This window comes from Tenrec ecaudatus, chromosome 11 (assembly GCF_050624435.1).
Source record: "Tenrec ecaudatus isolate mTenEca1 chromosome 11, mTenEca1.hap1, whole genome shotgun sequence".
NCBI lineage: Eukaryota > Metazoa > Chordata > Mammalia > Afrosoricida > Tenrecidae > Tenrec > Tenrec ecaudatus.
The window spans coordinates 96019159-96033481 of NC_134540.1; the positions used below are offsets into that span (position 1 = coordinate 96019159).

The 14323-nt window shown below is 41.7% G+C and overlaps 1 pseudogene; it reads right to left on the minus strand.

Annotated features, from left to right (window-relative positions):
• Positions 1–4399: 4399 nt before the first annotated feature.
• Positions 4400–7628, minus strand: LOC142461017 (ferritin heavy chain pseudogene; annotated as a pseudogene).
• Between the last annotated feature and the right edge of the window lie 6695 nt (positions 7629–14323).

The window sequence follows — 14323 nt, forward strand, 5'->3', positions numbered from 1 at the left end:
AGAATTTTACCTGTCTTTTGAGTAATCACCACAACGCATTTTATTTGCTCTTTTGGAATTTCCTGTGTTTGCAAATGTGTTAAACTAAGTCGAGGGGACCTCCTTTTGTTTGCTTTCAAATATTTGGCTTCAGAATCCTAAGTTAATTTATGCTGTTTATGAGTACTGAAATTCCTTCCAGTCACCAACAACACTATGGGATGAATACCACATTCTTTTATTCATCCCACACTAAAAAAAAAAAAATTCTATGTTCCACCAAACTGCTATAAAAATCTAAAGAATATAGGGGAAATGCTTTGTAACTTCCATAAGTAAAGTAGATATGATTGAAAAAATAGACCCGACTAAAATATTCATGACTCGTTTGAGTTATCAGAGAAAACAAAATTCCTTTCTGGTGCCGTTTCTCCTCTCAACCAAAGGAAAACACACTCAGGTCTCCTTAATTTGTTTATATTAGAGAACGGTGACCCCAGGAGCGGTACTGGTTGGGCAAAACACCAAACACACCTGCCAAGTATGTGTCTTGGAAGTTTTACATCCAGGTGTGGCTAATCCCAGGAGGAAGTTAATCTGTAGGTACCTGCTTAATGTTCACGCATCTCTTCAGACCTTTGTTTGCATTGAATCGCATCCTGAGGTAATGGATGCTTGAGGAAACTTTCCAATAAGCCTATCTAAAAAGATTTTCCTTTGTAATGCCAAGAAAGTGGCATTTTGCTATCAAAAAAAAACAAAAAACAACACACACACACAAAGTGGAATTCAACTCTCAAAAGAACTGAATTCATTTGAAAAATTCAAGTGCCAAAAGAAAAGAAAAATTCAAGTGCCAGTTCAAGAAGAAATCCAAATTTTGTTACTTTTTTCTGATCCGTAGAGAAGTATAAGTGAGATTTCATTCATGGAACATCCATCCATCCATCTTCCCGTTTCCCTATACGCGGTCCATCTGGCAGCAGCGACCCTGTAGGGCAGAGGGGAATTGGAATTTCTCCATGAACTTTTCCGAGTCCCCTCGTTTGTGGCAACTGAAAACAGCATGGTTTGAGTCAAGCCCTCCTCAGTCTTCAAAGCACACTTTGTCCTTTTTTTTTTCTTTTGCAACTTTTTATTGTGAATTAGGTGAAGGTTTACATGGGAGATCAGTCTTCCATTTGACAGTTCACCGCACCTTTTGTTGTATGACATTTATGGTAATGTCTACATTTTATTTTCGTTTATCTCATCTCCTCCCGTGTTTCCAATTTTCACTCATCCTTCACCACAACAACGCACGCATCATTTTTCTTCACTTCCTTCACTCTGAGAAATGCTAAGCGTGGTCTTCCCCTTTGGTTTTCTCACACCAGCTATTCACATTCAAGTCCTTTCCTTGGTCCTCTTCAGCAACAACGTGAACCCTTCTGCTCGGCTCCGGCACCTTGCTATTTCTTCCACTGGCTTTAGTTATTCAATGCTCCAGAGCCAGGTCCAGAGGGTTTTTTCCCTGTTCTTTTGAATGACCATTTACTCTCTCTCCTGTATCATATTCCTGACGTCATCGCACAGCTCGTCGTGTTTTGGATATTAGTGCGCAGCGCCTCAGATCGACTCTGGAGATGGTCTCTAATGCCATTAAAACCCCCTCGACCAAGAACAAAACCTTTTCTGCTCATGGAGTGCTTTTCATTCTCTTCAGCTCAGCATGAACCTGCACAGGAGCCGCTGATGTTCCTTCCACAATCACGCCCTGGCCCTGTTCTGACGGATGGTATTGAGCTTCTCTGCTGTGCCTTTCCACAGATGTAGTCAAAGTGATTCTGGTGTCTTCTGTTCTGTGAGTGTGCATGTACAGTCATCCTTGGTGTTATCGAAAAAAAAAATATTCCATGGAATAGGTTATTGGTCTTGCAAAATTGTATGATGATCTCTGCTGTAGGTTCTATCACAAAGGCCATATTTTGCAATGACTGATTCTTCTTAGTTTTAAATTTTGTGTTTCCAATCGCCAGTAATTATCAATGCAAATTGATTACATGTTGGATCAATTTTAAACTACAGAAGTTGGTGAACAATTTTCAATTTCTACTCGGTAGTACTGATATTTATAGACTATCCTCTCCATTTAGGAATAGAGCTTAAGCCTTTTCCCTTTTATTTATAGAGGATGTAAAATATTACAGTCTCATTATGGAACCGAGGTTCACTTTAAAGAGGTGTTTATTGATTTTAGAATTGAGTTAAGACAGTCATTTCAGGGTTGTCTGTATGGACAGTTGTTCTGGGGCTAGGGGAAGAATGTTCCACAGGAAGGGGGACGTAGGAGAAGGGGGATGGCCAAGCAGTTGACTATCCTCACCTAGAATAAGGCCAGGCCCCAGGGCTGAATTGGGCAAAGCAGCCTTTGATTTAGTCTTCAAACTTTGCCAAAGACTTAAAATGTGTCCATGTAACCAAATTTTATTTTAATGCCAGTTTTGAGTGGCCTAAACTCGACTTTTCAATATGTAATACAGTTTTTATGCGTAATAGGTTCAAGCTGGCTCTAAACTTTGAACAGAGAACATGGCTCCTGTGCTCGGATTGTCAACTTTAATTGGGCAGGTTCTTTAATTCCCACTCCATTAACATCCCCTCAACCAAGAACAAAACCAAGATCCTTATTTCCTTTAAAAATGAAAAAAATTATATATATGTATAATTTAAATCAAATTTCAAAGAAAAACACTCAGAGAAAGAAACCGAGAGTCAAAACCACATATTCTTTGAAAAGAAACAAAATCTGCCTTGAAAAAGAGATACAATCACAGGTATTAAGTGATATTCAGAAATCATTCAAATATTTGGTAATATTCTGAAATTAGTGAAATAGTTTTTATTCAGCACTTCCTTGACAGGTTCCTTACCTCCAGTATCTAGTGCAATTTCCATAACAATTCTACGAAGTAGTACTTATTCTGAACAATAAGGAGCTGAGAAAAGATCGCCTTATGAATTAACCTGACCAGCCTTCTTCAGTTAGTACTTTATTTTTGCTCTTCCTTTCTTTGTGCCTTAGGACTAGACAGTGGACACAACTGGAAGGACATTAACATGAAAAAGAAATAAAGGAGAAAGATGTGACAGTTTGCTTCTGTTTGATTTGGTCTCAGAAACCCAATGAGCTGTTCTAGTCTGTCCTCTAGGGTGGCTAGGAGTTAGAATGGATTCTGGCAACGGGTTATAAGCATCAAAGGGCATTCTGCCAGCCCCTTTATAACCTAAACTTTTAGAAATCTCTCGGAGTTCAAAGGTCCTGGGGTTGACATTACAGCCCAACCACAACAACAAAAATGTTCTTCTTCTAGTGTCCTGGTTTTTAGGCTTATTTCTGGCATTATTGGGGGCACTGATTCAGAAAATTGCATTGGATAGACCTTGTCAGCTTTTCCCCCCTAAGATATGGTGTTTGACTATATTTTTAGTTATTAAAGTATATTAATAAGTCTACCCTGTTAGTCTTAAAGATAGAAAATTAAATATCCTAGTTTTAAATCTGAGAAGAATTCAGACTCATAAGTTAGAGGGTAAGACAAAAAAGGTAAGAAATATTTGAACAACAAGTCATTAAGGGGATTCCAAGATAAGCTGTATATGGACCCAGAGTGGCTAGTTGGCTATGCATTGAGCTGCCAATCATAAGGTCAATTCATTTGAACCCCCCGTCACTCTGCAGTCTTTAAATGATGTAAGGAATTGGAAACCCAAAGGAGGCAGTTCGTCTCTGTCCTATAGGCTTATTATGAGTCAGAATTAGGTGGCGATGGGCTTTTCTTTTGGGTGGGTGAGGTTGTGCAGTAAACACAGAGACTACCAGGTAGACACAGCAAAGCCAGCAGACAGCGTGAGAAGAGTGGAAAATAAAAAGAAAATCGAAAAGGCACATACATGGATGTTGTGAGGGCAATTTAGAGTGTTGAAAATGTAAGACTTCATAGCAAGTTTCATAAAGATTTACACGATTAAAATTTTTCTTCTTCAAATTATGCAGGAAACATTTCAGAATATATTTTAATACATAGAAGTCAGTGGATAATTCATGTTAAATGTCTCAGCAGTGAGGTTGACGCCAAGCTCTTTTTTTTTTTCCTTTTTCTTTTCCTGCGCAAGCTCTGTTTTATTAAGTGGGATTTTGCAGTCGAACTGGAGCGCTTAAAAAATTCAACTGCTTGGGTTCCGGGTGGCTCTCTGGTCCCTCCCCGCCAAGATCTCTGACACAACAGCTGGGTATCAAATGACTTTATAGACCTTATCTGAAGGAAAGGTACAAATGGAAGAACGGAAGTGGATGGTTGGGTATAATTTCTAGAAAAGGGACAGGTCTACCCAACATGCATATGCTGCCTTGGTGACTTGGGGAAGGCCGGGCTGCCGCTTAGCTCTCTCCATCACTTTCTCCCAGGGTCTGCTTGTTGAAGAGATGCTCGACCAGGCTGGAATCTGGGGCCCCCATCTTGCGCAGGTTGGTGATGTAGTCGCCCAGCTCTTTGATGGATTTCACCTGCTCATCCAGGTAATGTGTCTCAATGAAGTCACGGAGATCGGGGTCGTTCTTGTCCGTGGCCAGTTTGTGCAGCTGCAGCAGGGACTGGTGACGTTCTTCTTCAAGTGCAGCACACACTCCGTGGCGCTGAGCCCCGCTCCCAGTGTCCCAGTCTGGTGTCTGATATCCTGGGGGGTGATCCGGCCCCCTTGCTGGTTCTGCAGCTTTTCATCAGTTTCTCTGCGTGTTCTCTGTCCTCATGAGACTGGTGCAGAAAGCATTTGGCAAAGTTCTTCAGAGCCATGTCATTCCCGGTCAACGCAGTAAGACGAGGACAGGTAGATATAGAGGTCCAGGTTGATCTGGCAGTTGATGGTGGCCCTGAGACCTGGATGTGGTTCTGGCGCACCTGGAGGGAGACGCGGTCAAGGCGGCGGCTGGGGGCCTGGGGGCGTCAAGAGTAAGCTGAGAGATGCTGATGGAGGGCGGCTGGCGAGCACCAGGTGCCGCCGGTCAAGCACTGCTGAAGCAGGAGACCACGGCTGCTCTGCGAAGAATGTCTGGCCGACTCCAAGCTTTTTTGTAAGTAAAATTCTAACTTCTCTTTTACGAGTTTCTGGGCACAAGTGGAGAAGCTGTGCCATCTTATAACAAGATTGGAGCGCTTTTATTTTGATGAGGAATTTTCCTTCCGATTGACCAATTTTGGGTTTCAGAATATTTTAATCTTTATTTATTGTACCAAACTGACTACCTATCCGTCTGTTACAAACCATGGAAACCCTACAGGACAGAGCGAAACTTCTGTGGATTTCTGACACTGTGAACCGCTCTGTGAGCAGAAAGGTTCCTCCGTGTCTTGCATCGCAGCTGGTGAGCTTGAACAGCTGGACGGGTGGTTAGCAGTAAACACAAGACCCACCACACCAGCCTTATTTAGTGTACAGTCACTCCTATTTCTGGTTCCCTTTTTAGGATAACAAATTGGAGCTGGCTGCTATTCAGTACCTAATAAAAGAGACGTGAGGCTTGGGGAAAATTCCAAGTTCGCGTAACTTACACTGTTCAAATACATCTTTGGTTCAAAGGACACCATGTAAAGTGTAACTCGATCTAAATATTTAATGCAACACAAACGGCTTTAAGTAAAGCCAGTGTGCGTTTTCTTCTATCTCGGCCTACCCGCCACTATATTCAAATGTCCTGATATCTTATGGGCAAGTAGAGCGAAGTAGGAAGCGTGGCTTGTGTTCTCTATTGCAAACACCTGAGCTGATAGGGGAAACCTGGGACCATTTTTGAAGCCAGAAGAACAAGCCTAACATCAGAGGCACCAACATGTGTGTTGGCCAGTGTTTTCATCTCTTAACATTTTTTATTTAAACAGTTCGTGGCATTTCATACTGATGTTATATTGGTTTTTCTCTCCTCTCTGGGAGCATATGAAGACAGGGCCAAGCCCTGTCACGGCCACCTGGACGCGGCACTGGCTCCTACCCATTGTATTTTAACTAATGACATATCGAGCCATGCCTGGCTGGAAAACCCGGCAGGTTCAAATCAGCTGAAAACTTCCAGTGCTTTTTAAATAGACAAACACATTTACAAAACAATATCCTTGTAATGGCTCTCAGAAGCGCATCATTGTCTTTATGTGGAGAGTGATTTAGAGTAATTAAATATAGTAGTCACTGGGACAGAAAATGGAAAATTACATGAATACATTTTCTCATTTGGAAAAGAAAACAGACACCTTTGGTGATTAGGACCCACTATCTTTAAGAAGAGACAATTAACTCTTTTTCAATTTGTTTCCAAAAAAAGATTTTTAATGATGTAGTACCCCGTGTTGCAATTCAACATAGAGCATTTTGTCAACTGCTTGATATAAATGACAGATGTTTAAACTTAATAGCGCTGCAGAACAAATTTTGTTAAGGCTACAAACCAGATGTTCACAATATTGTCATTTAAGGCGGGGGTTAGAAAAAAGCCAATCTTTCCCCACTGCCATGGGCTAAAAGGAAAGCTGTCAGAGGAGCTAACAGATAATCCTGAACGAGTGCGCAGGAGATGGGCTTGCCGCCGTGGCATCTGTGTTTGAGAGATGAAAGATAACCCACTGCAAATTAGGATTTTCTTGAGGTTCAAAAGATCAAGTCCACTCTCCTTAGGACTTCCAAATTATCTGGAATACGTAGAATGGGGGCGTTTCTGAGGCCAAAACCTGGAGCGAGGCAAGAGCTCAGCCTCTACAGCTGTGAGGGCAGGAGGTGACGGAGAGCAAAGGAACCTCATACCTTTTCATCTTTAGCCACACCTGCGTCTCCAGTAGTCCCTTAGGGGAGAGCAAAGGGGCCCTAAGTGGGGAGTCCTGTAATGTGTTTCCCTGACCAGCAGGCAATAGGTGTGGGGAATGTGAAATCACAGCTGTTACTTAAAAAAAAAGAAATCAAAGTTCTGAAATTCATATACATATAATGAGTGTATAAAGACCAGTTACCTTGGCCTATTTACTTGAGTTTGGTTGTATATTATGTCTCCGCCTCAACTTTTTCTTCTCCTTCAAAGCAACGTCTGAAGTTTATTTTAACCAGATTTTGCTTGTGAAAAAAAGGCGTGAGAGACCATGTAATTCTGAGCTGTGCACATCTTGGCCAGTCTGGACTTCATAGCAAACCGAGTTTCTGGGTTTATAAAAGAAACTGCCTTTATGGCTACTGTCATTTTCCAGCTTTCTTCCCTTCCACTACCATATAAGTATATTAATCCAAGGCAAAGCAGTCCTCTGAAAAATGTATACTCTTTAATGTGGACCACAATACTAAAGGCAAAATGCAGAACCAGCCCAATCAATGCAAATGTGTGTTTATCTGTCAAAATAGGCTCAGTTATGCCTCCATAGCAACCAACCTCCCAATGTCAGGGCTGAAGGCAAAAAGGTTTGGTTATTCCCATGGTGGATGGAGCACAGCCGCTTTGAAGGTAGGTAGGTGCCGGTGCCACTATCTTGACCAGAACTGGTAGCTGTGTGGGTGTGGGGCTGGGGCCGGGAGGTGGGAAACAGTCTGGACAGTCTTACCCCAAGAGTCACAAGTTCAGTTCCAAAGGGACTCGCCATCACTTCTACTTAAAAGCCATTGTCCAGAGCCAGATACCTGGCTGCACCCTAGACCAGGAAGAGTTGGGGGAGATCATGTAATAGTCGGTACATAGCAGTAATTACCACCACAAGAGGTAACCTTGGTGAGTTGATTTAACGTGTGCTGCTAAGATTGGGGGTTATTCTAAAAAATGTAAATATCTATTTTGGTAAGCATGCACGGTCATTAGACATTTGTGTTCATCTTAATGGATGAGTAAAAAGAAAAAGTACAGTAGTGTTTGTTATTATGATATTTAACTTCAGATGCTTTAAGGAATCTCATAGGGTATAGATTTATTGGGCTATTTCCACACTACATGGGCATTTAGATAAAACCAAATATAGGACATTTGAAAAGATTTTAAAACTCTGGATAAATTTTGTCAGCATTTTTATTGCAGAAAATTTATGATCTTATTTCATGATATATATATCTTTCATCTTAAAAATGATAGGATATTCATAAAAAGTAGCTAGTGAATGATATTGTGAATTAAAAAAAGCATTGTTATGTGAAAATTGACTCAGTTCCTCTGCATAACTTCCATTGGGTTAAATGGTAATTAAGATATTTCCCCTCCTCTGTATAATGTCCATTGGATTAAATGATATTTATGATATTTCCCCTTTTGAGGACTTTAGAAAGATTCCTTCTGGGCAACTGTTGCCCAGAAGCAGTCTGAAGGGGGAGTTTGCTCCAAGTTCTGCGTATTGTCCTCCAAGGCCCAGAGAACAGCGGGACAGAGCTGCAGTGCACGTCATCAGCTATTTTTGTTTCGCTCACTACATTCTAGTAAGGACACATAATCATGGCAACATAACAGAAGCTTTATGTTCCAACATAATGATTAAAGAATATCAATAATGTCCGCTCAGAGGCAGAGAAGAGACTCAGTGCGATTTCCTTTTCAGTCTGGAGGAAGCAGAAATGAACTATCAATGAAAGTTATGGTCCATCAGCCAAGAAATCGATAGGAAAACAAGCCATTGCCCAGCGCAATGCATTCAGATTGCCGGCATCTTCATGGACTCTTTAGGAGCCGGGACAGATCTTTCCAGAGATGTTTTGATTCGAAAACACGTTGAGTGTGCCAGGGAGCAAAACCGTTACTTTGCTGTAGAACAATGGTCTCAGAAAAGCCACTAAGTTAGGTATTTGTAGTTTATTTTATTAGTAATAACCAGACCACAAAATAGATAAAAAGAGTTTTATGGCCTACATCTGGTTGAATAGCAAAACATATGGCTGTGCAGTGAAGAATGTGCGGCTGTCAGTTACTGTAAATACCCAACCGAAGATTGCGATAGGGATAACAGTGTGTGGCAGACAGTAAGGTCCATCTTGCTACATGTCCCAGGTGGGATATTTAATGTTCCCAATATGGGGGTGGACTTTTCTAATGAGCAATTTCCTCCTTTGTTCAGGCTCTTCTACTTTGTTTTTGATGGAGATATTTTAGGCTCAGGAAGGGAATAATATACACACTCTTATACTTTATTTTATATGTGTGCTGTGATTCTCTTACGGCAAGTCTCCTGCCAGATCCTCTTGTTGGCTTTACAAAAACTATTCTAAGGCAAGAGAAAAAAATTAACCTGCTTTTCTTGAGACTTTGGAGAGTTACTGTGTTGACGGGTAATATATAAGAAACGTGAGAGCTGCAGGGAGCGTACGGTGAACTGAAGATACTCGAGACAGACACGTGGGACAGAAACCTCATATTCTCACATCTGGTAAGTTATTCCTTATACCACTGGCACTGGGCACAAGTCAATAGATACCCACTGGTCATATATCTATTAGGAAAAAAAGAGGCGCTCTCAAGAAAATTTATTGACAGACTGTACAATAAAAATGAGCTATTTGTATGTCACAAAATTATACTGTATGCTAGCACCTTATGCCAAAGAATATGCTTTGCCTTAGGAAAGCTGAAGAGGTATAAAAGTTTACTGAGTTATTCTAGATTCGGGATTTATGATCCACAGACTGGCATGGGTAGTACCCTTATTTCTTTATGGTGGTAGTGATGATGCTGGTATGAATATGACATTTTGATCTGATAGATAATACAGCAGAAATCGCAACAGGGGATTGTTTTGAACAACTTTGTTTAACAAGGTGCAGAAGACCACCCGTCAAGCTCGATGCTAAGCACAAATCTAGGGCTCTGAAATATATCGGCCAAGAAAGCAAATTTCTGAGACTTTGTAGATATTGATAAGGAAATGACATAGCATAATAGAGCATGATGAATTCAATGGGAAAAGGGGAAAAGAGAGTAGGACAATGAGAATTGGGGAAAGGGGTGTTAGAGTTTAAAATAAAGTGGTCATAGAAGGTCCCGAGAAAGTGCCACCTAAGTGATGACTTCAGGGAGGTGACTGATTTAGTTCTGCAGATATCTCAGCCAAGATCTTTCTAGCTTAAGGCGTAGCCAGTGCCAATCCTTAGTGTGGGCATGTGCCTTGCCTGAAGAATAGCCAGGAAGTCAGTGTTGAGTAAGTAGTAGAAATGAGGTCAAAGAGTCCAATAGGTTGTGTGAGGACTCTGAGGACAGCAGGTCTTTTTGTCATATGAACTTTCTGTGGTCTAACTTTGGGTAAGTTCGAGAAGTGATCTAACATGGACCAACTTAGGTTTTTAAAAGGATCACGCTGGCTACGGGGTTGTGAAGATCCTGCAGGGAAAGCAAGGGAACACATTCATTAAGAAGCAGTTACAATTCTATAGATAAGAGAGATGTTGGTTTGGATCAGGATGAATCTGTGACATTTGGGCAGAAGTATCAGACTCTGGTTGTATATTAGAGGTAGAACCAACAAGATTTTGTGAACAACTGGACTTGGGAGAGAAAGAGAGGTCTCAGGGATGATCCTAAATAAGTTTGTTTTGGTGTTTTGTTTTTAAATTTAGCTCTTGTTATTAGGTGCTGTTGATTCCAACTCATTGTGGCCTTGTGTATGACAGAATGACACAATTCTCAGTCCTCTGACAGCCTCCCAAGAGTAAATAGACTTGAACCCATTGCTGTCGCCACAGAATGGATTGAGATAGTGTTTTCCCTAGCTACTAGATAGCGTGAGTCTCAATTGAGATGAGATTTTGAGAATTCTTAAATTTTAGAATAAAAAAAGAATCCTCTCAGAATCGACTCTGGGTTGATCTTGGTCTTGTTGTAAGTGACACATGGCATACCAGTTGCGTTGCAGGCGCATGGTGTTGGGTAAATCTGTTGCGCAAGATCTCTTCAAAGTGGTGAAAGCTAGGATGTTACTTTGAGGACTAAGGTGTGTCTGACCTATGCTATAGTATTTCCAGTTCCCTCATATGCATGTGAAAGTTGAACATCACAATTGTTCCTATGGTTGAACCCATCGTTGCGGCCACTGCATCAATCTAGCTCCTTGAGGGCCTGTCTCTTTTTTCATTGCCCCTCTACTTTACCAAGCATGATATCCTTCTCCAGGGACTGCTCTCTCTGGACAACATGTCCAAAGTATGTAAGTTGAAGTCTTACCATCTTTACTTCTAAGGAGCCCTCTGCATGACTCTGTATCTCTAAAATATCCCTAGAATGTGACAATTAGGATTCAAAATGATTTGGACCTGTTTTCAATGAAAAGAACTGGGATGTTCTTAGCATAAAATTAAGAAAACTGTCTTCAAATGGATGAAGGAGGGCAGAACTGATGCTACCCATCTGTTGGAAAGGGATAAAGGTCCCGAGGGTTGAAATGGGTGGAAAGCTCAAGGAGGCAAAGAGTGGCTGAAAACAAGCAAGCCTTTCTCAACAATTAGAATATCTGAAAAAGGAATGAGACCCCACCCCTGGAAAGAATCTAGCAAATACTAGATGCCCAATATCAGTGACATCCATGGAGTCATTAAATTTGGAATAAAAAAGAACCTTATGAACTAGTATGTGTGATTTCTAGTTCAACGCAGACATCCCACTGAATAGGGTCCTGGGGTTGCGAGACTATGGTTTTGTTCAACTCCCAGGATCTAGGACTTGTTGTTGTAGAAGCTCTCAAGAGCTACTACTGATTGCTTTCCATTACCACTATGAAACACACGGCTTATGCCCACCGCAGGCCAAACTTTCATAGCTGCTTAACTAATCTTTGCTTTGGCCTCATCGACATTTTTAGACTTCTAAAAAGTTGAGTTGTAAATTTACCATGAGCCAGGCATATTTATTCTCAACCCTGTTTATGTCCGTTTTACTTGCTATTGTAATTGCATGATTCAATTAACTCTAAGGTAAACCTATGAAGTCTGAATATGAGGAGGGAGTTATTTCTGTGAAATTGAAATAATTGCTTTGGAACATTGCCATCGGAAAATAGTGAAAATTTACTGTTGAACTAGATAGGAGAAAGAAACTCTTACAATACAGGGAAAGGTAAACGTCTGGAAGGGCTTTGTGCTTCAATTATAGTTATTGCTGCATTTTAAAGAAATTAAAACCCCAAGCTATAAGAATTGTGTTATAAGGGTGGGGGGTGAGTTACATGAACAGAAACGGCCAAAGGCTATGTCCGAACTGAAAAATCTTTTATATAAATGTTTTTGCCGTCAAATAGTTAATGTCTATCTATCATTTTTGTGTGACTAGTGGTTGAACTATGGAAACCCGGGTGGCATAGTGATTACACATGCAAGGTCACCAGTCCTAAACCACCAGCCACTTGCAAGGCAGGGCTTTCTACGCCTATAAACAATTACAGTCTTGGAAATCATAGGGGGCAGTTCTACCTTGTCCTCTAGGGTCCCAGTGAGTTGCCCTAGTCTCGATGGCGGTGAGTTTGAGCTGATCAAGTTACTGTTTTGATGAACACACCATCCATTAAATGGATTGACAAAGTGGCCACGACAATGAGTTTCGCACAGAGCAATTGGGAGGATGGCGCAGAACTGGGCCGCGCTTCATTCTGTTACACACAGGGTGGCTATGTGTTGGAACTGACTCGGTGGCACCTGGCAGCACTAGTCACAAAGGTCCTTTTCCACCAGCTTGGGAGGTGTGCACTGAGCTTGAGGTCACTCTTTTATGTGTTCATAAAGACTTTGACAAGTACCTGTTTACTGTGGCACTGCCCTCTGCAGTACTACATTTGGCGCCGTGTTAGAAAGGATGAAGGTCTTAACAATGAGAGGTTCTGTTCTTAAGACACTAATAATAAATAATATGAGTTAGACATAAATAACTCCTGTTTAAGGTATAGGGTGATGAGTCATGATGAAGGAACAACTGAGCTGCTACTGGGATTCTCAGGAAGATGTGATCATTTTAGCTTGGTAATTAGAGGGCATGTGAATTCCCCTTTCAGGGGCTGTTTAAAGTAGTGAAATAGATTGGGAGGTTATTCTCAGTAGATAGATCCGTATGGGCTGAGACACCAAGCTCTGGCATGGGACAAGACACCTTTGGAATGGCCAGCGGTTGAGTTTGCCTAAGGCAAGGAGAGCTGGGAAGAATCACATGGTTGATGAAGCCTGTCTTGGTTTAATTCTGCCTGCACCATTCAGGTCCCCACTTCCATCGGTCACAGCTTCACCTTTGTACTTCTGCAAGGGAACTAATTGCAACTATCTGCACGTCCTCTGTGTTTTATTACCTCATTGCCTAGACTGGTTTAAGTCCTCTTCCATTAAAGGCTCAGCTCAGGTATCAACTCCTCAGGGAAATTGTATTAGTTTCCTATTATTGCCTTAAGTGACTACAAACTTAGTGGCTTAAAATAACACAAATTTATTATCTTCTACTGATATCATCTGGCATGGTTCTCCTTGAGCTAAAAGCAAGGAGTCACAGAGGCGGTGTTCCTTTCTAGAAGCTCGAAGGGAGAACCTGGTTTTTGTTTGGTTCGTTTTGTAAATTGTAGCTTTTGGAGGTTACCGAATGCTGTCATGTTTACAAGTTGGGCTGCAAGCCGTGTCGTTAGCCGTTCAAAGTCAGCAGCAGCTCCGCAGGAGAAAGACTGGTCTTTCTACTCCTGTAAACAGTTCCAGCCTTAGAAATCCGCAGGGGAGTGGGCCATGAGTCAGCATTGACTGATGGCAGTGAGTTTAGTTTTGGAAAGGTCACCTGCATTCCTTGGCTTTTGAGCTTCTCTCTCAACTTCAAAGCCAGCAATGGCAAGTGGAGGGAGTCCTTATGACATTGTGTTAACCTGACCTCTTTTTCTGCCTCTTCAAGTTTTAAGAATCCTTCTGATTACATGGGGGCCTATTTGGATAATCTAGGCTTTAGAGGCCCAAGCCCTGGTGGTACAGTGGTTATGCACTGGGCTGTGGCCTGCAAGGTCAGCAGTTCGGAAACTCTAGCTGCTCGGTGGGAGAAAAATGGGGCGTTCTCCTTCTTTAAGTAGTTACAGCCTCAGAAGTTCACAGAGGCTATTCTACCTGATAGGGTCACTCTGGGCAGTATTGACTCAATGGCAGTGAGTTTGGTTTTGGCTTGAGACCCTAGAGGCAAGAACGGCGAGATTTTATCTTCCATACTTTGGACGTGTTGTCAGGAAGTATCAGTTGATGGAGAAGGACATCGTGCTTGGTAGAGCAGAGGGCAACAACAGAGAGGAAGGCGCTCAGTGAGATGAATGAACACAATGGCTGCAGCAATGGGCTCAGGCAGAGGAACAGCTGTGAGGAGGGTGCCGGC